General features: G+C 35.2%; 1 non-coding gene across 1 annotated transcript; it reads right to left on the bottom strand.

Moving 5' to 3' along the window:
- Nucleotides 1-21,401: 21,401 nt before the first annotated feature.
- On the bottom strand, nucleotides 21,402-21,506 carry LOC142873531 (U6 spliceosomal RNA). The gene has a single exon (XR_012921549.1). It is a non-coding gene; the product is annotated as a U6 spliceosomal RNA (small nuclear RNA).
- Nucleotides 21,507-22,852: the final 1,346 nt, after the last annotated feature.

The following is a 22,852-nucleotide window of genomic DNA, read 5'->3' as shown; positions in this document are numbered from 1 at the left end:
ACTTAGAATTTTGAATTCTGATCCAAAATTCTTTATAACTCTATTACAAAATAGGTTTTGCATTAAATAATTTTGCCCAACTATAGACTAATGTAAGTGTTTTGAGCATTTTTAAGGTAGGCTAGGCTAAGCTATGATGTACAGTAGATTAGGTATATTAAATGCATTTTGAAGTTATGTTACTTCCAACTTAAGACAGGTTTATTAGGATTTAACCCCATTGTAAGTTGAGGAGCATTTATATATGAAAGACTTCTCAGCATCACTAATAATCAGGAAAATGCAAACCAAAATCACAATGACATATCACCTCATACCTGTTAGAATAGCTATCATCAGAAAGACAAAAAGTGTTGAGACAAAAAGACATAAAGTGTTGAGTATGCTATAGAGAAAAGGGAACCCTTGTACGCTGTTGGTAAGATTGTAAATTGGTACAGCCTTTATGAAAAACAGTATGGAATTTCCTTTAGAAATTAAAAATAAAACTACCATAGAATCTAGCAATCCTACTTGTGGGTCTATATCCAAAGAAATGAAATCAGAATCTCATTTGCTGAATCATTATTCACAATAGCCAATATATGGAATCAACCTAAGTGTCCAGTGATAGATGAATAGATAAAAAATGTGGTATATATACACAATGGAATACTATTCAGCCTTAAAAAAGAAGGAAATCCTATCATTTGTGACAACATGGATAAACCTGGAAGGCATTTTACTAATTGAAATTAACAGGCACAGAAAGAAAAACACTGCATGACCTCACTTTACGTGAAACCTGAAAAACCCATAGAACCCATAGAAGCAGAGAGTAGATGGGTGGTTGCTATGCATGGGGAGTGGAGAAAAGAACAAGATGTTGGCGAAAGGGTACTAAATTTCAGTTTCAGTCACATAGGAAGAATAAGTTCTGGTGATCTAATGTAGAGCATGATAACAATAGTTAATAAAACTGTATTGTGTACTAGAAATTTGCTAAGAAAGTAGATCTTAAATGTCCTCACCCCCCCCACACACACCCACACACAAATGGTAACTATGTGAGGTGATGGATATATTAATTAGCTTCATAATGGTAAACATTTCAGAATGTATATCAAATTATTGCACTGTACATCCTAAATATATACAAGTTTTAGTTGTCACGTGTATCTCAATAAATCTAGGGAGAAAAGGATTTTATTCGGACAATTGAAGGAATTTGAAAATGGACTGTATATTAAATAATTATACTTTTCAATTTCCCTAATATGATAATTTGTCCTTGTTTTTTGAAAGGTATACTGAAATATTTGAGAAATACAAAGCAAATGTGAAAAAATGTTATCCTTTGGTGAATGTACTTTTCTAACAACTCTTCTACAGCTTTTAGTTTTTCAAAATCAAATTTTAAGAAATGCAGGAAAAGAAGGTTCATCCCCTTTTTTCCAAAGTTCTCTTTCCACTCACGCATTTTTTTCCCTTACTGTTACCTGCTTGTTACAGAATTCTGGGGAGTAGCCACAGCCAATTCCTTTAAATAAGGCCTCAGTTTTTAAAACACTTTATAGGATGGAGGTCTTTTTAGTTAAGTTCACTAGAGCTCAAAGAGTATTTAAAAAATGTCTCCTTCTTTGACTCAGGGAAAATGCTGTTATCTCAAATAGAAGATACTCTAGATGTCCTGACTTAGGTGTCACTTATGAAAGCTGAGTCCTTGGGGGTCCCCTGCAGCCTCTTCCCCTTGTTCAGCATCTTTTGTTCTTCAGTGAGGGACCAAACTGAAAAAAGTGGGAGCACCCAGACCTAGAGATTTCACAATATCCAGCTGTAGCTTTCTTATCACAAGCAAAACGAGAGAGAAAATGTCCTCCCTGAGCCAGTGAGAAGGGCCTCTCCATCTTGGCACACATCGCTGTGCTCTTATAAGATATTTAGTTCTGCAGTACGTGTTGTGACTTCAGGAGGAGTTCAGGAACCCACAGTGGGTGTCCCACAGATGGCTGTCTTTTGGGGAAAATGGTTCTAACTTTACTCCCATCCCAATGCTGGTTGCTGAAGCTCAATAGGCTTCTCTTGGGAAGATGAAGCTAGCCACGACCACCAGCCACAGTGGACTGCAGTAAAAGAAGATATTATTAATATGATCATACAGAAGATGGCAGGGAGCAGCTCGGCCACCTCAGAGGATCTTGTCAACAGATTCCCCATGGAGAGGATCTTTGCCTAGTGCCACGAAGATAAACTAAACGAATGCTGGCTTTGAGAAATATGAGATGGGTGGCTTACTCAGTACAACGCTGTTTGCTGAAGCAAACTAAGAAAATCTCATGATTCCTTTACAAGCTCACCACTCCTTTCAGAACTGAGAGAACCGTGATGCAAGTAGTTGCTCTGTATACTTTGAAATGGTTTTTCTGTCACTGGATTCTCAAATCTTAAGGAATCTGCTTAGACAGAGTCCTGTAGTGAAACAGGTATGCAGATTATGTTTAACCAAATAAGAAAAACCTGATTCAGTTTGCAGAACTATAAATTTACATATATTTTTCCGAAACTTTATCATATTAAGTAAAACTACCTGGATCAGCCTCAACAGATCTCGTCTCTTTTAAACAGAGACACTTGAACTCAGGGATCATGTTCTCTTACGTTCTCCTCTGTCACTTCCAAGCACTTTGAAAGTGTTCAGTAAATATTACTAGACTAATCTCCCTTGAGGTACATAGATCATAAGCATAGATTGTTACCAAACTCGGAGAAAATGGAAAATAACTATCCCCAAACTTCAATATTCATACATTGTTATTTTTCTGTCTCTCCATCAGAATTATTTACATGCAGGCAATTTTCTATCTAAAAATAATGGATGCTCCTAAAACATGATTCTAATATTAATACAACTTCCCTTGCAGAGAAAGTGAGCTCCAGGCTCCGCAGCTGAGTGAAGAGGAAATTCTTGTCATTTCAGTGATTAAGAATTAATATTCTTGACCTAGCTGGCCCTTAGCCAATATAATTATTTAAGGCAAGATTGTATCCCTTTTTTCACATTAGTTTTATTGTGTGCCAAGGGGAAATAACATTACTCTAAACTCTTCAGCACTTTGTCTTCTAAAATAAAGAGTGAAACCATGTCAGAAAGAAAATTTCCCAATATAATGAAAACAATACAGGCAATAATATCAGATTTGTGTATATATATATTGATATAAATAATCGCCATCCCCCCAAAACCAGTATCAATCAGTTGGGTTAACACTGATATATTCAAATGTTGAAATTTAGCAGCCCATGGATCTATGGCATTAAATCCATATAGCATCCCCAGAAGTTGTTCAGTATTATCGTTCCACGTTAGGCTGCAAAAAAGACAGAGGAATTAATCAAGCTCTGTATTGGACAAGACTAGAGCATGAATTAAAAGGCTCCTAACTCTAAATCCATGAGGAGCACTTACTAGCGGAAGGTCACGCTGCTGGTCACACAGCTCCATTACTCACTTTAAACTGTAAACTAACTAGACGATGGTAAGTCAGGTTGGTTTCCTTTCCCTTCTCCTCTGGCATCCCGTGGGGGGCTTCTCAATTCAAAGAAACTCCAGGAGAAACAGGCCACTACTGTGAATAATCTGAAACAATCTATAAGTTCAAAAGCAGTTGAAATTCCTAGAAGAGATTGAATGTTATAAGAATAAACGGGTTAGTATTTTAAAGACAAAACTGCCCTTGTTTAATATCAAGAGAGTATTAGCGGGACACAGGTTTTACAGTAACTTTCATTATTTATGTAGCTGTCTATATTCACTCTGCACTTCAGGAAATGGAGTCTGTGCGTTCAGAATCCAAGTAAATTTTAAAACAGAGGTTTTTTTCTTTCCTTTATGTCTTTCTTTTCTTTTTCTTTCTTTCTTTCTTTTTCTTTTTAAGATTAACAATAGCAGCATCTGTAAGTGGTAGTTTTCTACTTATGCCAAATACATGAAAAGATTTCTTAGCACACTTAGACAAATTCAATCTATTGCTCCAAGGGGGAAAGATTATGTGTATTAAGACATGTTTCTTAAATGCAAAAGCAGAGAACTTGCAAGGTATCAGAAATAAGTTGTGCATGATGGCTGTAGGGAAAGAAAAGGGAATTGTTTTTGCGCTAGACTATTACAACTTAAAAATTTTATTTCCAGTATATCGTCTTTTAAAAAATGTAGACAACACTGCATTGAGCCTCAAGTCTACTTCCAATAGTAGATGTGAAAGACAATTGCATGTTTGAACATTTTTTCTAAAAACTTTGGCTTCCAGGAACACCGTCAAAGTTTTACCCTCACCAGAATTAACATCTTTGAATACATATCATCATTGGAAGAGAGAAAGGAGGAAAAATGTCACATTCTATATTTATTTTCAAATTTGTATGATAGAAATACTGCTTCTCAAGACAACACATGGAACTCAAAAAAAGTTACATGCAAATGGAAGCCAAATCAGAGAAATATGTCAGATTTAATTCATTTCAATTCTAATATATATTGAGATCTTTACTTTGTATATTTTCCATTGTTAGTGGAATGGCAAGTGAAAAACAATTCCTTCTCTCAGGGAGTTTATAATCTCATCGAAGTATGTAAATGGTAACAATAAATCAAAGTGCTTATTTTACGGAAATGTATACAAAGTATTTAAGAATACAAAGGAGAGATTTTACAACTAACTGGCTGTATCAGAAAAAGCTTTAAGAACTGAGTAGTAATTTAGAGGATACATGGGATTTCAACGTGCAAAAATAACAAAGGGGGCCTGAGCAGGGGGAGAAGGAGCAAGTGACCAATGGGAAAAAATTCTTTTTAGAAACAGGATGGAGTCCAACCAATTTGGTTGCCATAGGATAGAGAGAATAAATGTGAAGAAATAATTATAAAAGTAGTTTGGGACAAAATCTGGCTTTGAATAGTTCTCTGGAAACCATTTTAGTAGTTGTTTCTAGCCTGAGTTCCATAGTGAATAATTACATGGCCTTCAGCAAATTGCTTAATGTTCTACTTCAAGCCATTTTTTAAAAACTTTAAGAGTTTTTCACATTGCTTGTTGAAAAATTACAAAACACAGAAAATTATAAATAAAAACAATCTCAGCAATGGATGATTTATGAAAATGCCCATTTCCCAGCACCATTATGAATGATATCAATGAGCTATTTCATGTTGTTATGTGTTTTTTTTTATAGTTTGCTAATTTGCTAGAAAAAGTTTTTATCTCAAGTTTGCTTTTCTTAAAAAGTGACTTTATTTTTTAGAGCACTTTTAAAGTCACAGCAAAACTGACCAGAAAGTATAGAGTTCCCATACACCCTTTGCCTCTATATAGACACAACCTGCCCAGGTAACAACATCCCCCACATTTGGGGGATGGGACATTTGTTACATTTGATGAGCTTACATTGACATGTCATTATTGCCCAGAGTCTACAGTTTACATTAGGGTTCATGCTTGCTGTTGTACAGTCTTTGTGTTTTCACAAATGTATAACGATACATATTCACCGTTATAGCATGCTGCAGAATAGTTTCACTGCCCTAAAAATCCTCTGGGCTCTGCCTCTTTATCCCTCCCTCCCCAAGAACCACTGGTTTTTTTACTATCTCCACAGTTTACTTTTTCCAGAATGTCATATAGTTTGAACTATGTAGTACATAGTTTTTCAGACTGGCTTCTCTCACTTAGTAATATGTATGCAAGGCTCCTCCATGTCTTTTCATGGCTTGATAGCTCATTTCTTTTTAGCACAGGAAAAGATTCTGTTGTCTGGATGTACCACAGTTTATTTATCCATTCACCAACTGAAGGACACCTTGGTTGCTTCCAAGTGTTGGCGATTGTGAATAAAGCTGTTATAAACGTCCATGAGCAGGTTTTTATGGGGACATAAGTTTTTAACTTATTTGGGTGAATACCAAGGAGTGCAATTGCTGGATTGTATGGTAAGGCTATGTTTAGTTTTGTAAGAAACTGGAAAACTGTCTTCACAAGTGGCTACACTCTCACCAGCAATGAATGAGAGTTTCTGTTGCTCTATATCCACCCCAGTATTTGGTGTTGTCAGAGTTTGGGTTTTGGCTATTCTAATGGATGTGTAATGGTATTTCATTATTGTTTTAATTTGCAAGTCCGCAGTGATATACGGAGTTGAACATCTTTGTATATGCTTGTTTGTCATCTGTATATCTTCTTTGGTGAGGTGTCTATTCAGGTCTTTTGCCTATTTTTTAATTGGCTTGTTATTTGACAGTTTTCTTATTGTTGAATTTTAAGGATACTTTGTATATTTTAGATAACAGTCCTTTATCAAATTTGTCTTTTGCAAATATTTTCTTCTAGTTGTGGTTTGTCTTTTCATTCTCTTAACATGTCTTTTGCAGAGCAGAAGTTTTTAATTTTAATGAAGTCCAGCTATCATTTCTTTCATGAATTGCTTCTTTGGTGTTGTATTTAAAAAGTCATTGCCATATCCAATACAAATGATCATCTAGATTTTCTCCTACATTATCTTCTAGGAGTTTTACATATTATCATTTACATTTAGGCATATCATCCATTTTTGAGTTAATTTTTTTCGTGATCTTTTTATTCCTCCTCCTCCTTCTCCTCCTCTTTCATCACTTGTGGACATTCAGGACCATTTGCTGAAAACACTATCTTTGCTCCATTTTATTGCCTTTGCTCCTAAGTGGAAGATCAGTTGACTATATTTATGTGGGTCTATTTCTGGTTCTCTGTTCCACTGCATTGATTTACTCATCTATTCTTTTGCCAATACCAAACTGCTTTGATTACTGTGCCTTTTTAGTAGTCTTGAAGTGAGGTAGTGTCAGTCTTCTGACTTTGTTCTTTTCCTTCAATATTATATTAACTATTCAGAGTCTTTTGCCTCTTCATTTAAACTTTAGAATCATTTTATTTATATCCACAAAATATTAATATCTTGCTGGGATTTTGATTGGGATTGTGTTAAATCTATATATCAATTTGAGAAGAACTGACATCTTTACAATATTGAGTTTTCCAATCCATGAACATGGAATATCTTTCCATTTATTTAGTTATTCAATATCATTCAACAAAATTTTGTAGTTTTCCTCATACAGTTCTTACACATATTTTGTTAGATTAACACTTAAGTATTTCATTTTTATCAATGCTAATATAAATGATAATGCGTTTTAAATTTCAAATTCCACTTGTTTATTGCTGGTATATAAGAAAGCAATTGACGTTTGTATAATGACCTTTTATCAACCTTACTATAATCACTTATTAGTTCCAGGATTTTTGTTGTTGATTCTTTCAAATTTTCTAAATAGATACTCATGTAATCTACAAACAGTTTTATGTCTTCCTTCTCAATCTGTATTCCTTTATTTTCTTTTCTTGTTTTATTGCCATTTTTACCAGACAGTTTGTAATACCTAATGAAATGATATGGGAAATGACTTTTAAAATAACAAAGTGGAGAACTTTTATGTCAGGGTAGCAAATTACTAAGTTATTTCATCTCTCTCTTTTAACTTCACATAAAAGTATTTAGGAAAGCATACAAAACCACACAAAATCATGACAACTCTGAACACCAGGATTATTGACTTTTTAGTGACTAATATATTAGTAGTAGACCAAAAATTAATGTACTGAACTAAGTAATTTTTAATAACTACTGAGATTCCATACAAAATTACCATTAACCACAGTGAACTCTGAAATAGCTGAGCCAAACCAGAAGGTGGAAAGAGACTTTTCTCAATCCCCTACTCACCCAACCCCACCATAAGATAGAGGTTGACAATGAGACAGCCACCTCCCCCATACTCCTCCCCACCCATCTCTTAGGACTGATTTCTGAAACAGCCACTCCCTTTCCTGTCAACAGTCCTCTTCATACATTTGCTTAAAATCTCCAGTTACCAGTATTGCAGCTCAGCCCAGCAGGGGAGAAGGGCAGCATGGCATTGCATTCTGGAAAATGAAGTTGGCAGAGGCAGGTGGTGTCCTGGAAGCACCAGGTTTTATATTTACTTTTTATTCTTCTTGTGGAAAATGATGACAAATGCTTCATGCTATCCTGCAATAAGCTTTCTCCTCATACCATACTATGAGGCAATGGGAGTAGGAGATGTCTTCCTGTCCAGCAGAGCCATATTTGTGTATTTCTGTTACATATTTAAAAAAAAAAAAAAACTAAGTAGGGGCAGAGCACAAGAACTGAGTTCCTGTTTAAGATCTGAGAAGATTCTAGCAGCTCCCAAATGGAGAATGAGATGTACTGAGGTAAATCTGCATGCCTCGTGCACTGGCAAATAGCATGCCTGGGTCACTCCCCATTTCTGAGAAAAAATAAATGGGGATTGGGAAGAAAGTCAATGAGAAGTTTATAGAGTACTTAATTCTTGCAGAACTGTGACAAATGCACTCAACTTGTCTTTTCCTTTTTGTTGGGGAACAACAACAACAACAACAAAAAACACAAAAAGAATCATGCATGGCACCATAATGATCATTCGTTACTTTATTAACTTCTGATGCAAGTTGCCATACTGATAGGAATATTATTTTTAGGAAGACAAAAGTTGGTGTTTAGCCAGAGGCTGCCCCTTAATTTGGATGTGCTCATTTGTATGATGCTTAACCTTTCACGAGTGCACTGGAGGTACATTTCCCACAGCGTGCCATCCCAGAAGTTCAGCATCCTCCAGAATAGCTGTCTATAGATCTGGCTGCATTAACTCAGAAATGAACTCTACTCTCAGGTATCCAAAATGAAGTCCTATCATGTAGATAAATAGTGAGCTAAATGTGTAAAAGCCCATTTTTCAAGTAATATCAATATTTCTCAACTAAGTGCCCTTTTCTGCACTTTGTAGGCAACCTTGATAAAAGCGTTTCTTTTTTTCATTCGAAAGTAAAAAACATTTAGATATGATTCTGTGACATTAGATGCTGTACATTATGCTCCCTCCCCAAGAAACATATTTTTTTTTTACCAGTATATATGCAGAGAACAATGCTCTAAACCATTTTGTTTTCTATTTAGGAGGTATGTTATACCTGTTAAGAGCAAACATGTGAATTCATTCTTGGTCAAATGAGGAAGTTTCATAATCTTAATAAGCTCATCCCAGATGCAATTTTAGAAAAACACATGGCCCTTCTCAAATCCTATGTCTGCATTTAATTTTGGAAGGTGAGAAGGCCAGGAAAATCTAGGTCATACACAATAGTTGCTGATGTAGCTACGTTTTTGTGCTAAACGATGGCACTGTTATCTTGCCTGTACTGTCCACCTTCTCCCTGCATATCTGTTCCATGTTTCCTCTCCATGCTTTCTTGCATTGTACACCCATGGTTCCCCCCACAATATTTTCTGCGTGCATTTTTATCTTTTTCTTTTGTTTTTGCTTGTTTGTGTTGTTTGTTTGCTCTTCTCTTTCCAATGTATCCATATGCATGTGGCAAAGCATATATATGTGTGTGTTAATATATGTATATATGTATATGTGCATCTGTAAATCTTTGTCTATTTAAAAAATATGTATGCATGTGTGTGGTTGGGTATGGGATATAGTATGTAGGTATTAGGCTTTGTAAGGGCAATTGGGGACAAGAATAATTGTAGTTATTATCTGAGTCCATGATGGATTTAAAGTGTATGATATGATGGAACAAGTCATCGTGGAATTTTCTCCTTTTCCATTGCCTTTTAAAGCAGAGTAAGAAATCTTTTTATGTGCCAAACTTTGGCAGAATGTTGAAGCATTATGACCATAGTCGTTCACAGTTTCATGTAGGAAGACTTCTATAGAGTTTTCTTATACAACAACTTTAAGAAAAAGATCAGTGATCGGACACACAATCTACTTGTTATGAAATGGTTAATGCATTTAGATATTCCCACAGACTTAATATGTCATAAATATTTGGGACGTTACATTGGTGATATCATTTTTCCAGATATATAAAACTTCCCAGATGGAGCAGCAGTGTGAAGATGATTCTACCCTGCTTTTAGGAATCACTTCTGCTTCTCCTGAAAATGTTTTTGCTATTTTAAGTGATCTTGAGGCAAGTGACAAATATTTTTCTTGACCTTATGAGGAAACTGTTCATAAAGAGTTTGTAGAAATTATTATTTTCTCCAACTACATTTTAAGTTCTTTTAAGGTATAAATTGATTTTTTAATCTTTTTTTCTTCTTTCTACTTCCTAATCCTGAGAGATATAAACAATTTTTAAAGGACACTTTTAATGTTGATTAAAAAAGGATAAAACTTCTGTGACCACTACAAACATTGATTGATAAAGGATGCAAAAAATATAATAGGATTTGTTATAGTACTTGGCAGACTGATCCTAAAATTCATAAAAAAGAGACAATGTACAAAAATAGCCAAGAAACTTTTAAGAAAAAAAAAATCAAACCTTGGAACTTACCCTATTATATACTAGTGTAAAATTTTTAAATATAGGCATTTAAGTAGTACAGTTTGGACAAAGATAACCACATATCTATAGGATAGAAAAGGGACATTAGAAAGAGAAACACACATTCATAGACATTTAGAAATGGCTGCATTAGAAATCAGGAGAAATTATGCAGTAATCAGTAAATAGTGTTTGAAAACTTAAAATTTATATTAAAAATGAAGTTAGATATCTATGCAAAATATATGAAAATCAATGGAAATCCATTCAACAATTGAATATAAAATAAATAATTAAAATATTAGAAGAATGTGGAGTTGAGATTTTTATAATCTTGGTGTGGTGAAGGTTTTATAAGGCAAGAGCCAAATTCAGAGGGCATAATCACTAAATCACTGATTTAGTTACATAAAAATGTTAAATGTTTATATACCCCAACACCATAATTCAAGGAAAAAGGCAAATAACAGATTAGGCAAACATCATAGAACTATATAACCCACAAAGGATTAAAATTCATAATCAATAATAAAAAGACAGTCCCATAGAAAGAAGGGAAAAGAATGTATATAAGCAAGTCACAACACACGTATGTACTGACAAAATCATGTGTTTATATAATGACAAAACCAAATAATAATTAATTAATCAGTGAAATTCAAGTAAACAAATATGCACACATATCTCCACTAACAGTGTCAGAAATTTTAAGTTTTATGCTTTGTAAGTATAGATGAAGATAGTTACAGATACTGATCTACATACAGTGCAGGTAAATTGGTATAGCATTTTGGGTAGCTTTTTAGTGGTGTTTTAAAAATCTAAGTATTCTACTTTAAAATTTATCTTATAAAAATATATTTACATGTACTTAGATATGAATTGCAAAGGTATTCATTTCAACATGGCTTATAGTAGTGAAAAACAACCAACTACACAAGCAAGTATTCATATTAAGAGGAACGGCTGGGCGCGGTGGCTCATGCCTGTAATCCTAGCACTCTGAGAGGCGGGGTGGGCAGATTGCTTGAGGTCAGGAGTTCGAAACCAGCCTGGGCAAGAGCAAGACCCCGTCTCTACTATAAATAGAAAGAAATTAATTGGCCAACTAATATATATAGAAAAAATTAGCCAGGCATGATGGCACATGCCTGTAGTCCCAGCTACTTGGGAAGCTGAGGCAACAGGATTGCTTGAGCCCAGGAGTTTGAGGTTGCTGTGAGCTAGGCTGATGCCACGGCACTCACTCTAGCCTGAGCAACAAAGGGAGACTCTGTCTCAAAACAAAAACAAAAAAACAACAACAAAAAACATATTAAGAGGAACAATTAAGTGGATAATGGTATATCTATAGTGTGAAATACAATGTATCAGTTAGAAAGAAGGAAGCTGTCTATATTCTGACATTTAGCAATCTCCTGGATATAACAGTAAGTGAAAAAAATTAAATCGCAGAACAATGTAATCTCATTTATGCATTGAAAGTCCATAAAAAGGATATAGCCCAGTGGGAAGGAAAATGAGAAATGGTGGTGGTAGAAAGAGGTGCTTTGGAATAGGAGTGATGAAGTTCTTTCATTTTTAGTCCAAATACTTCTGCGTATTTTTTTTGCAATATGCATGTATTTTCATCACTTATTTAAATTTGAAACAATACATTTGTTGCCAAAATCCAAAATCTGATGAACAGTCTTATCACTGTCATGTTTTACCAACTGCTTATGTTCCAATCTATACTAGAAAAGTTGCACTCACATCGAAGTTTAACTAAATACCAAAAAGATGTTCCAGATTGCAGTTTAGTCATATAACTCCTAGAGCAGCGGTCCCCCACCTTTTTGGCATCAGGGACCAATTTCATGAAAGATGACTTTTCCACGGACTGACGGTGGGGGATGGTTTGGGGATGATTCAAGCTCATTACATTTATTGTGCACTTTATTTCTATTATCATTACATTGTACTATATAATGAAATAGTTATACAACTCACCGTAATGCAGAATCTAATACAGTCATTGATCTGACAGGAGGTGGAGCTCAGGCAATGATGCGAGTGATGGGGAGCCACTATAAATAGAGATGAAGCTTCATTTGCTCACCTCATGCTGTACAGCCTGGTTCCTAATGGGCCACAGACCCACTAGGGTCTGTTCCTAATGGGCCCAGTACTGGTCTGTGGCCCAGGTGGCCCAGGGCTTGGGGACCACAATCCTAGAGCATTAAAAGTCTAATTTTGTTGCTGTCACCAAATCTTGGAATCACAGTGGAAACAATGCCTAACGTTATTTTTCAGTTTCAGACAAGGTGCTATATTATGTTATTAATATCCAATTATCATTTTCTGTACAATTAAGTATTACTCCATTGTTCTATTCAAAAAGTTTTTCACTTTCTATAGAAATTACAATTGTTAGGATGTTAATGAGCTTCCTTTATCTGTCTTCACCTAATAGATTTAAAATTGTCCCTATTGTTTGAGGTTTAACAGATGTGATCTCTCCTTATATATAGCTCATTTGCCAAGGTTTAAAACAAGAGTGGAAAAGGAGAAGAATAGGTAGTATCTAGAGCAGAGAAATTCTCATATCAAAGAGGCCATCTTTCATTTTTTAAACTCTTATGACAGCTAGAATAAGTATCTAAACTAAAGCTGACAAAGGTAGGGGAGCACAGTGGGGTGAGAGTGATGAAGGGATATAGGTAAGGGCCTCTTTCTTCTCAGCTAGATTGCCTTCAAAGTGGAAGGAGTAAACTCCTAGACAAAAATTGTCCCTTGTGCTACAGAAACCAATCTGAATGTCAATTCCTGATCTACATAATTAGAAGATGAACTAAGAGCATTGCTGACCTTTTAAAGGACTTCTGAGGTGGATGTGTTAGAAAACATGCCCTCCTATTCAACAGATTGGAAATTTCTTGAAGGCAGAAGTTTTGTTTTATATTTGTATGTTCAGCCATTAGTATTGCATCAGGCATTGAATGAAGTATTACTTTAATAAAGCATTTGCTTAATTAAATGAATGAGATAGCGTTCATTTAAATGAATGAATGAAAGAACTAATACATACTGGAACCTCACAAGATAGTTGATTCAGTCGTTAGTATGTTGATTCCATGATTTGCCAAAGAATAAAAAGAGGGCCTGAGACAGGAGGTTGCAGTATTCCAAACTGGGTTCACCAATGTTTTCCTGATGAAAAGCCATAATTGATAAAGTCTTATGAAAGATTTTTTTTTTGTTGTATATTTTGAGGATCCTGGAGCATTTATGTCCTCAGTGGGCAAAATTTTGCAAATTCTAAACAACCCATGCTTCTTCCTAAAATACATTCATGTAGAGTCATGAATGCTTTCAACTACTAATAAGCTTAGTCAATCTAACCCTAATCTCTTGCTAACATTCTCAAGAATAATATAGACTTAATATCTAAGGATGGTTTATAAATTATACTCTTCCCTCAAAGCCCCCAATTGCTTTTGCATCCATAGGTGTGATTTTGTAATTCATGGTTTATATTTCACTTTTCTCTTTTCCTGTAGTACAACCTCTGTCTATTTAAATAGAGTTTTCATCTAAGATAGAGCTGGATCTTGAGAATCAGGGGGAAGGCAAATCTCCTGAAGTTCAAAATCAATTTGGTTGCTATTAACAGCCTTGCTCTTGTACCAGTTTCAGCACTCAGTGCTGATGATTGGAGCTTTTTTTTCTTTTCTTTCTTTTTTTTTTTTTTTTTTTTTTTTATCTGTAGCCACTCATTTTGTCCCAGAGTATGTTGAGGGTCCCAAAGAAATGACCCAGAATCAAGTGCTGGGGAGGTACTGTACTTTAATAGCCTGAGACTAAACACAAGCTTGAAAGTAAATTTCATCATTAAAGCTAGAAGAAATGACAATAGGATTCCTGCTTCTTTTAAGAGCCAACACCAGAACACCCACTGGCAGTGAACACCAGGTATTGAAGATTTTTTCCCTTTTAACAAAGGTCATCGTCTTTATCCAACTGCCTTTTTGTGTGGTAAGACAAAAATCGACTCAGCTCACACAAGATTTACCTTATGTTTCTCTTGAATAATAGAGTTTAATGTGCGCAATAGAAGCCTCACTTGCCATTCCTGAAAGAAATTAGTGTTTATGATTTTGAAACTGTTCTGATTTCACCAGTAATAAGTAGAATATTGAGTATGTTTGGCACTTTCTGATGCATTTCACCAAGAGTTAGAAAGTTTATTTTCATGAATTGCAAGATCTCAGGTTTATTACAACTGTGAAGTCGTTATTATGTACATATTTGAATAACATAAACTGAGGCACTAGAAATTTGACTTTCTGACATCACAGAAGAGGAACAATTTGAAAATCAAACTCTGTTTTAAGGACTTCAGTGAACGATAATGAGTGACTAGTTGAAAAAGAAAAGCAACACAAAAATAATGATAGAAGTAATAGAATTGGTGTTACTTGGTTGAGAAAATGCTTTTTTGTGTGCTTGTGCTGATAACCATGCAGGATCCACTTGTATTAAGGTCTGAGATATTGCTGGAAACTACAAAGAATTTTCTGACCAGAGGGATGGAAAAATTAATTTAAAAGATATTTTAACTTAGAGGATAGGAAGTTATCCATCTAATTTGGCATCCGTTTGCACCAATTCGGTCCAGAAGCAAGGATTAACCTCAGTCTCTTATGTTGTGAATTGTTAGTTTATTTTGTTTGGTTTGGTTTTATTGTGATCATTAGTTCCATTGTATCCTTCAAGTTCTAGTAGGCAGGCTTTCTTAGTTAATTAGGAATAACCCCTTATTTTCACCGCCAACCTAGACACAAAGATTGTATGTTGCAGTTAGATGATAAGAGCTACCCAGTCACCACTCTGCTATTAATACATTATTGATGAGAGTATGAATCTAGAATAATCCTTCAGAAGTAATTTTGCAACAAGAACAATAACACCTAGAGAGCTATTGCCAAGTGCTAGGAAATTTTGCTGCTCATTGCTTTTATTTTCACATCTAACCTTAAAAACCACCCTATAGGTTAATGCTAGAATTTTTTATGCACTTTACATATGAGGAACCTGAGACTGAGTGGAATTGCTTGTTTTTCCCAAAGTCACATAACTAGCAGGTGGCAAAAGTGGGATTTGAACTCATGTGTGTCAGGCTTTCAGATCTGTGCTCTTAACCTCTCAACATAGAGCAAGATTTAAGCAGCTAACATCTCTTGACTCAGAAATTCTGCTTCTGGGACTCTATTCTAATAAGAGAATCTTTAGTACTTGTGATGGAATCCAATTTCTGAATATTGGAGGGTTCTTAGATTTTTTGTTCCCCCTGTTGTAAAGAGAATTCTGTCATTCACAGTTCAATCCCTGCCCCCAACCTCAGAGATGAGTCTATTTCGGCCAGACTGCTAATATTACACAGAATCTGAGCAGGGCAGGAGAAGTCAAGAACTAGAGATTGGCAGAAACGTGGAGAGGAAAGAGACTGGCTGAAAGCAAAATCCACGTGATGTGCAGGACATGTAGATAAAGGAGAGATTTGGAGAGCCTGACAGTTTTGGGGGGATAATATTAGCTAAAGAAAGTCTAGAGAATTTAGGGTTTGAGAATTGAGGGGGAGAGTGAGATGAAAGTGTGAGGAAGGAGATGAATTGATCCTTTTTAATGTCCTTTCAGACTCTGATCCTAAATTCCCAGGCCTCATCCCAGATGGATTGATTGAATTAGAATCTAAATGTCCTCAGCTCTGGGACTAAGCTATGCGTGGGTCACAACTTCAATAGGGTTATAGACCCTAATATTTTCTACAAGTGAATCGTATCATCAGTTAAAAATCAAAATATCTGATTGTATGTGAAAGATTAGGTAAAGAATGCTATACCCATTCAATAAAATATAATAGAACCATTAAAATATGTTTTGGTCATATTTTAAGAGGAAAAGAGCAGAGTATAAAATTATATGTGCAATATATATACATATAAATATGTGAGGGGAAGGGCATACCTCTAACCCTTGCTAGGTAAAGGCAAAGTTATAAAATCTAACCAAAATGTTAAAAAAAAAAAACAACATTTATTGGGTGTCGGGCAGGTGGAAGGGGGTAGGAGGGGATGGGTATATATATATACAAGTGCAACATGCATTGTCAGGGGGATGGACACACTTGAAGCTCTGACTCGAGGTGGGAGGGAAGGCAAGAGCAATGTATATAACCTTAACATTTGTACCCCCATATTATGCTGAAATAAAAATTTAAAAAAAAGATCCCAGGTAAACATATCAAAATATTAACTACAGTTACCTTTAGATAATTGAAATATTTGTTTTCTTCACTTCCATTTCTTCCTATATTTATTTCTGAGTTTATTGTACTTTCTATATGAGCATGCACTAATTGATAAAAAATATGTGATAAGCTTTGTTTCTATAATAAAGAGTTGCATGAACACTCCCTAGAAAAATACTTCCTTCTGATTGACTTTAAGCAGGGACTGAAAGGCTGAAATTGAAATAGACAAAACTTCCGATTGAAGAGGGTTGTCAGGGATTTCCCAGGAAACACTGGTATGTCACCTTGTCTTAGGATTTGCTTATAGTCATAATGCCATAGTGCATCAGTTAAGATTGGGTTCAGCTGCAAATAACAGAAAATCTCCAATAGTAGTGATTTAAATGAGTTAGTTTATGGAGTACTATTCAGCTCTAAGAAACAATGGTGATATAGCACATCTTATATTTTCCTGGTTAGAGCTGGAACCCATACTACTAAGTGAAGTATCCCAAGAATGGAAAAACAAGCACCACATATACTCACCAGCAAATTGGTATTAACTGAGCAGCACCTAAGTGGACACATAGGAACTACAGTAATAGGGTATTGGGCAGGTGGGGGGGGGGCGGGTATATACATACATAATGAGTGAGATGTGCACCATCTGGGGGATGGTCATGCTGGAAACTCAGACTTGTGGGGGGGCGGGGGGAAAGGGCATTTATTGAAACCTTAAAATCTGTACCCCCATAATATGATGGAAAAAAAAAGAGTAGAAAAAAAAGAAATAGAAAGGCAGGTAATTTCTAAACCCCTTGCTTAGAAAGACCACAAAATGATTCAATTCTAATAACGTATCATTGGCCAAAATTTAACCGTATAGCTGAATTTAGCTACAAAGAGGTTGCAAAATGTAGTTCGGTAGCTGGATACATTGTCCTCCTTGAAATACTTGAGCTCTATTACTGAGAAATAAAGGGAGAATAGACACTGGGTAGCATCTAGCAGTCTCTACCAAAAGTACCCTGAAGAAAGGTATAAAGAAATTATGAACAGCTAAGTTCATTTATTCCTTTGCACTATCTCTGGAGCGAAGAACAGTAGGAGTGTAATGGATAGAGAATAACTGTGCTTATCAGTAAGGCCTCTACCAAAATTAAATGAAATTTAACTTGAAAAATTAATTCAGCTAAATAAATTATTACTTGATGCAAATTTGGTAATTCTGGATGTTATGCAAATAATTTTTATACATACAAATGTAACTCTAAAGTTTTTCCCTCTATATCCCCTATAATCCATATTTTCTTCCATGTCATTCACTTTTGTCATCCTACACAAAAGCAAATAATCCAACTTGCAGGTACCAGCACTATTCAGGATGAGAGGGAATGTCTCAATTCCAAGATCTGTATTTGCATCTTAAGGTATGTGCAAGTCAGAGAACAACAGAGGACAAGAAAAGACCCTAGAGATGGGAGGGTCACCTTTCCCCCAAATGCCTGTAATTCTGGTGGCTGCGTTGCAAGCTAGCTAGCTAAATGCTCTACAATTCTTGAGTTTCTCAGATACTTTTGGAAATTTCCATATTTCCCAAAACCTCTCTAGGACTTCATAGGGTCATGACCTCAATTTTGAATAAGACGACATTGGTCATTATTCTAAATAGAACTCTGGTAGCCTGTCTTTCACCTAGTTAGGCATTTAATTATAAAGATTAAACTACAAAGAAGAAATCTTTGTGGAACAATGGATATAACAGTTATTAATAAGTTATCGGTTTTTGAGAAGATACTATCACCTAGCTAAAACCCAACATAAAGGCTAGTACTCAAGAGAATATTCTCTTCAGAAAATGGAGTAAATGAATTCAATGAATACTCTAAAATATCATCTCAGACGTCTCTCTGTCTCTCTCTCTCTCTCTCTCTCACACACACACACACACACACACACACACATACACACACAACCTAAAATGAAGGGATAGGCTACTCAAAGGAGATACATGGAATTTTCTAGTAGATTGGGAAAGTGTATTTTCAGGGAGATGAGGTGAGTTGAGATTGTATCATGCATAAAAATATTATTCAGTAGTATTACGTTATGTGAAATTCATCAACTTGTGAGTTTTAGGAATTTTAGTTTCCTTGATATCATCAAAATTATTTCAGAAAATCATATCAAGAATCAGAAAATAGGTAAATGATACTTTCAGCTGGTAACATCTGCATACGCAGGGCTATTTCCTTAACAAGCTTCCTAATGCTTTTTCCAATTGTATTGAAAATGATTCTAGCAAAACAGTTTCCACAAACTCTTCTTGGCATACCATTCCATAATCAAATCAGAAAATTTATCTGAGATTAAAGAGTTTTCATACCATATACAAAAATTAACTCAAAGTGGATTATAGACCTAAATATAAAATCTGAATCCATAAAATAGCTAAAAGGAAATATAGGAGAAAACATTTGTGACCTTAGATTAGGCAAATGTTTCTTAAATATGATACCAAAAGCACAATCCATAAAAACACAAATTGATAAATTGGACTATATCAAAATTAAAAACTTCTGTTCATTGAAAGATGCTGCTAACAGAATGAAAAAACAAGGCAGAAACTGGGAGAAAATATTTGCAAAACCTATATCTGATAAAGGACTTGTACCTAAATATAGAAGGAATTGATATATCAATAATAAGAAAACAATAACAACAAAAATAAAAATAGACAAAAGATTTAAATATACAAGCCACCAAAGAGCATATACAGTTGGCAAATAAGCAGAATAAATGACATTGGTATTACTAATTCTTAAAGAAATATAAGTTAAGTCACAATGAGATCCTATTACATACCTATTTCAATGGCTAAAATTAAAAAGACTGACTATACCAAGTGTTGGAGAAGATACTGAGGAATCATATGTTTATAATGCTGGTGGAAATATAAGATGGTATAATCCCTTTGGAAAATAGCTGAGCAGTGTCTTAAAAAGTGAACTCAGCCGTTCCATTTCAATCCTAGATATTTAGCCAAGAGAATTGAAGGCATATGTCTATATAAGTGCTTGCACACAAATATTCAAAACAGTTCTATTTGGCTGGATGTGGTGGCTCATGCCTGTAATCCTAGCTCTCTGAGAGCCCGAGGTAGGAGGATTGCTCAAGGTCAGGAGTTCAAAACCAGCCTGAGCAAGAGCAAGACCCCGTCTCTACTATAAATAGAAAGAAATTAATTGGTCAACTAAAAATATATAGAAAAAATTAGCCGGGCATGGTGGCGCATGCCTGCAGTCCCAGCTACTTGGGAGGCTGAGGCAGAAGGATTGCTTGAGCCTAGGAGTCTTAGGTTGCTGTGAGCTAGGCTGACACCACAGCACTCTAGCCTGGGCAACAGAGTGAGACTCTGTCTCAAAACAAAACAAAACAAAAGAGTTCTATTTGTAATAGCCGAAATCTGGAAAGAACCTAACTATCCATCAACAGGTGAATGGATGAACAAACTGTGGTACATTCAGCCCATGAAACACTGCTCAGCAATGAAAATGAATGAACTACTGGCACAGGCTATGACATGGATGAATCTCAAAATAATCATGTTGAGTGAAAAGAGCCATATGAAAAAAATGCATAGTGTGTGGTTGCATTTATATACAATTATAGAAAATGAAAGCTAAGCTATAGTGACAGAAAACAGATCAATGGTTGCCTGGAAAAGGAGGACAAGGGGAAAGGGACAGATGGGAGAAATTACAAAGAGGCAGGAGGAAATTTTGGTCATGAGGGTATGTTCATTATCTTGATTGTATCTCTGGTTTCATGGGTGTACACATATGTCAAAACTCATAAAATCACACACTTAAATTGTGCAAGTTATTGTATGTCATCACTATGATAAAGTTGTTAAAAAAAATAAAGTGAGAGTTTCCTCTCTTTGGCTTGATAAATACTTCTGAATTAATAAAGCCATTCAACTGGAGGACATAAATATCAATATATGCAAGACTACTTTATTTGGTTGTTATGAATTCTAAATGACACAAGTATTTTCTCCTAAAATCTCTGTGATGCCCACCTGACCAAGTGGTTCTCTGTTGTATTCAGAATTAATTTCAGAGATGGCTGCTCCATAATCTTAATATTGCAGTATTTGCTGACCTTCGACTTTTCAATGTTATTCATAAATTGCTATAAGATTTTTCATGTTTAGCTTATTACAAGAATTATCAGGGCTTTTAATTTCACAACATTAATTAAGGGAGTATAAGTGTTTTTGTTACAAGGATATCTTATATAATGCTTAAGTCAAGGCTTTGGCTGTGCCCATCAGCAGAAAAGTGTTCATTGTACCCAATGAGTAAGTTTTTATCCTACACCTACCCTCCCACCCTCCTCTCCTCTTGGTTTCTCATGTCCTTTATATTGCTTTTTTGCACTCCTCTAATAGCTTTCACTTATTTGTGAGAATAGATGGTGTTTTGTTTTCCATTCCTGAGATATTTCACTTAGGATAATTCACTTAGAGATAATCCCTCTATGTTGCTGCAAATGACAGTATATCATTCCATTTCATGGCTGAGTAGTACTCCATGGTATATACATAATACATTTTCTTTATCCATTCCTGAATTGAAGGGCACTTAGGTTGATTCCACATCACTGCACAAAATACGGAATGCTTCACAAATTTGTGTGTCATCCTTGAGCCAGGGCCATGCTAATCTTCTCTATTGTTCCAATTTTAGCATATGTGCTGCCGAAGCGAGCACAAGAATTCTTATTTTTAGGCCAGGCACGGTGGCTCACGCCTGTAATCCTAGCACTGTGGGAGGCCGAGGCAGGCGGATCACTCGAGGTCAGGAATTCGAAACCAGCCTGAGCAAGAGCGAGACCCCGTCTCTACTATAAATAGAAATTAATTGGCCAACTAATATATATAGAAAAAATTAGCCAGGCATGGTGGTGTGTGCCTGTAGTCCCAGCTACTTGGGAGGCTGAGGCAGCAGGATGGCTTAAGCTCAGGAGTTTGAGGTTGCTGTGAGCTAGGCTGACGCCACGGCACTCACTCTAGCCTGGGCAACAAAGCAAGACTCTGTCTAAAAAAAAAAAAAAAAAAAGAATTCTCATTTTTAAACAATTTCCTTTATATTGGTTCTTCTGTAAAAATAACAATTGATGAGTCATTTTCTCTATGTCACTCAAAGATTCTGTCACTTCAAGGCAATCTGACCTCAGTTTTCTCACCTACAAAATAGAAGAAACAATTTACGTGGGGTTATGAAGATCAATGATATTATGTTTTTGTAAACTGTAAAAGGCTATGCAAATGAGAACTTGCATTATGATTACTATAATTAATGACTAGTTAGCATAATCATTGTTATTTCTAGCCTTTAAACAGCTACAGGTTTTCTATAATCAATAGCAACAACACTATACATTCTTAGCTGGCAGAAACTATGCTTTATATTTCTTTTTTTCTCTTTTTGAATCTCTCATGGCACCACATATAATTCTCAATATATAGTGAAGACTCAATAAATACTTGAGAGATTAATATTTTCTCCTCTCAATATATAAAAGGGAAAACTTTTTTTTTTTTTTTTCCATAGGGCCAAATTCCAAGTAAAAAGGGAAAACTTTGAGGAAGGCAATAGAAGGCTTTTATTACATTTTTGCCCTAGAAAAATTATGATTATATTAAAATATTGAGTATGGTTGAAAGAACACTAGAATGGGAATCTAAAAACCTGGATTATTTTTCTGACAACAGACTTGGTGGTATTTGACAATAGTCTGCCTCGGGCTCTTCAGATTTCAAATTCCTCATCTGAAAAAGTGTTGAAGTCCCCAAAACTCAAATGCTCATCACTACAAGCTTTCACCATTCTTTCACTAATAAGAGGATGTTAGGATGTTAGTTTTATGATGAACATCATTTTGACATCTTTAATTCGGAAAAAATGGCATGTTCATAGGATACTAACGTAAATAGATTAAAAAATAAGAAAAAAACTTTTTGAAAAAGTTTTATACCTGGTAGTTTTTAAAAATTCAAATATGCATTGCAAGAAATGTAGAATTTTTTGCCTTTGTGTTTCAAGTTAGTCCTTTT

The sequence above is a fragment of the Microcebus murinus genome, chromosome 10, assembly GCF_040939455.1.
Source record: "Microcebus murinus isolate Inina chromosome 10, M.murinus_Inina_mat1.0, whole genome shotgun sequence".
Lineage (NCBI taxonomy): Eukaryota > Metazoa > Chordata > Mammalia > Primates > Cheirogaleidae > Microcebus > Microcebus murinus.
Note: the sequence above shows the minus strand (reverse complement) of the source record. Positions and strands in the feature narration are given on the sequence as shown.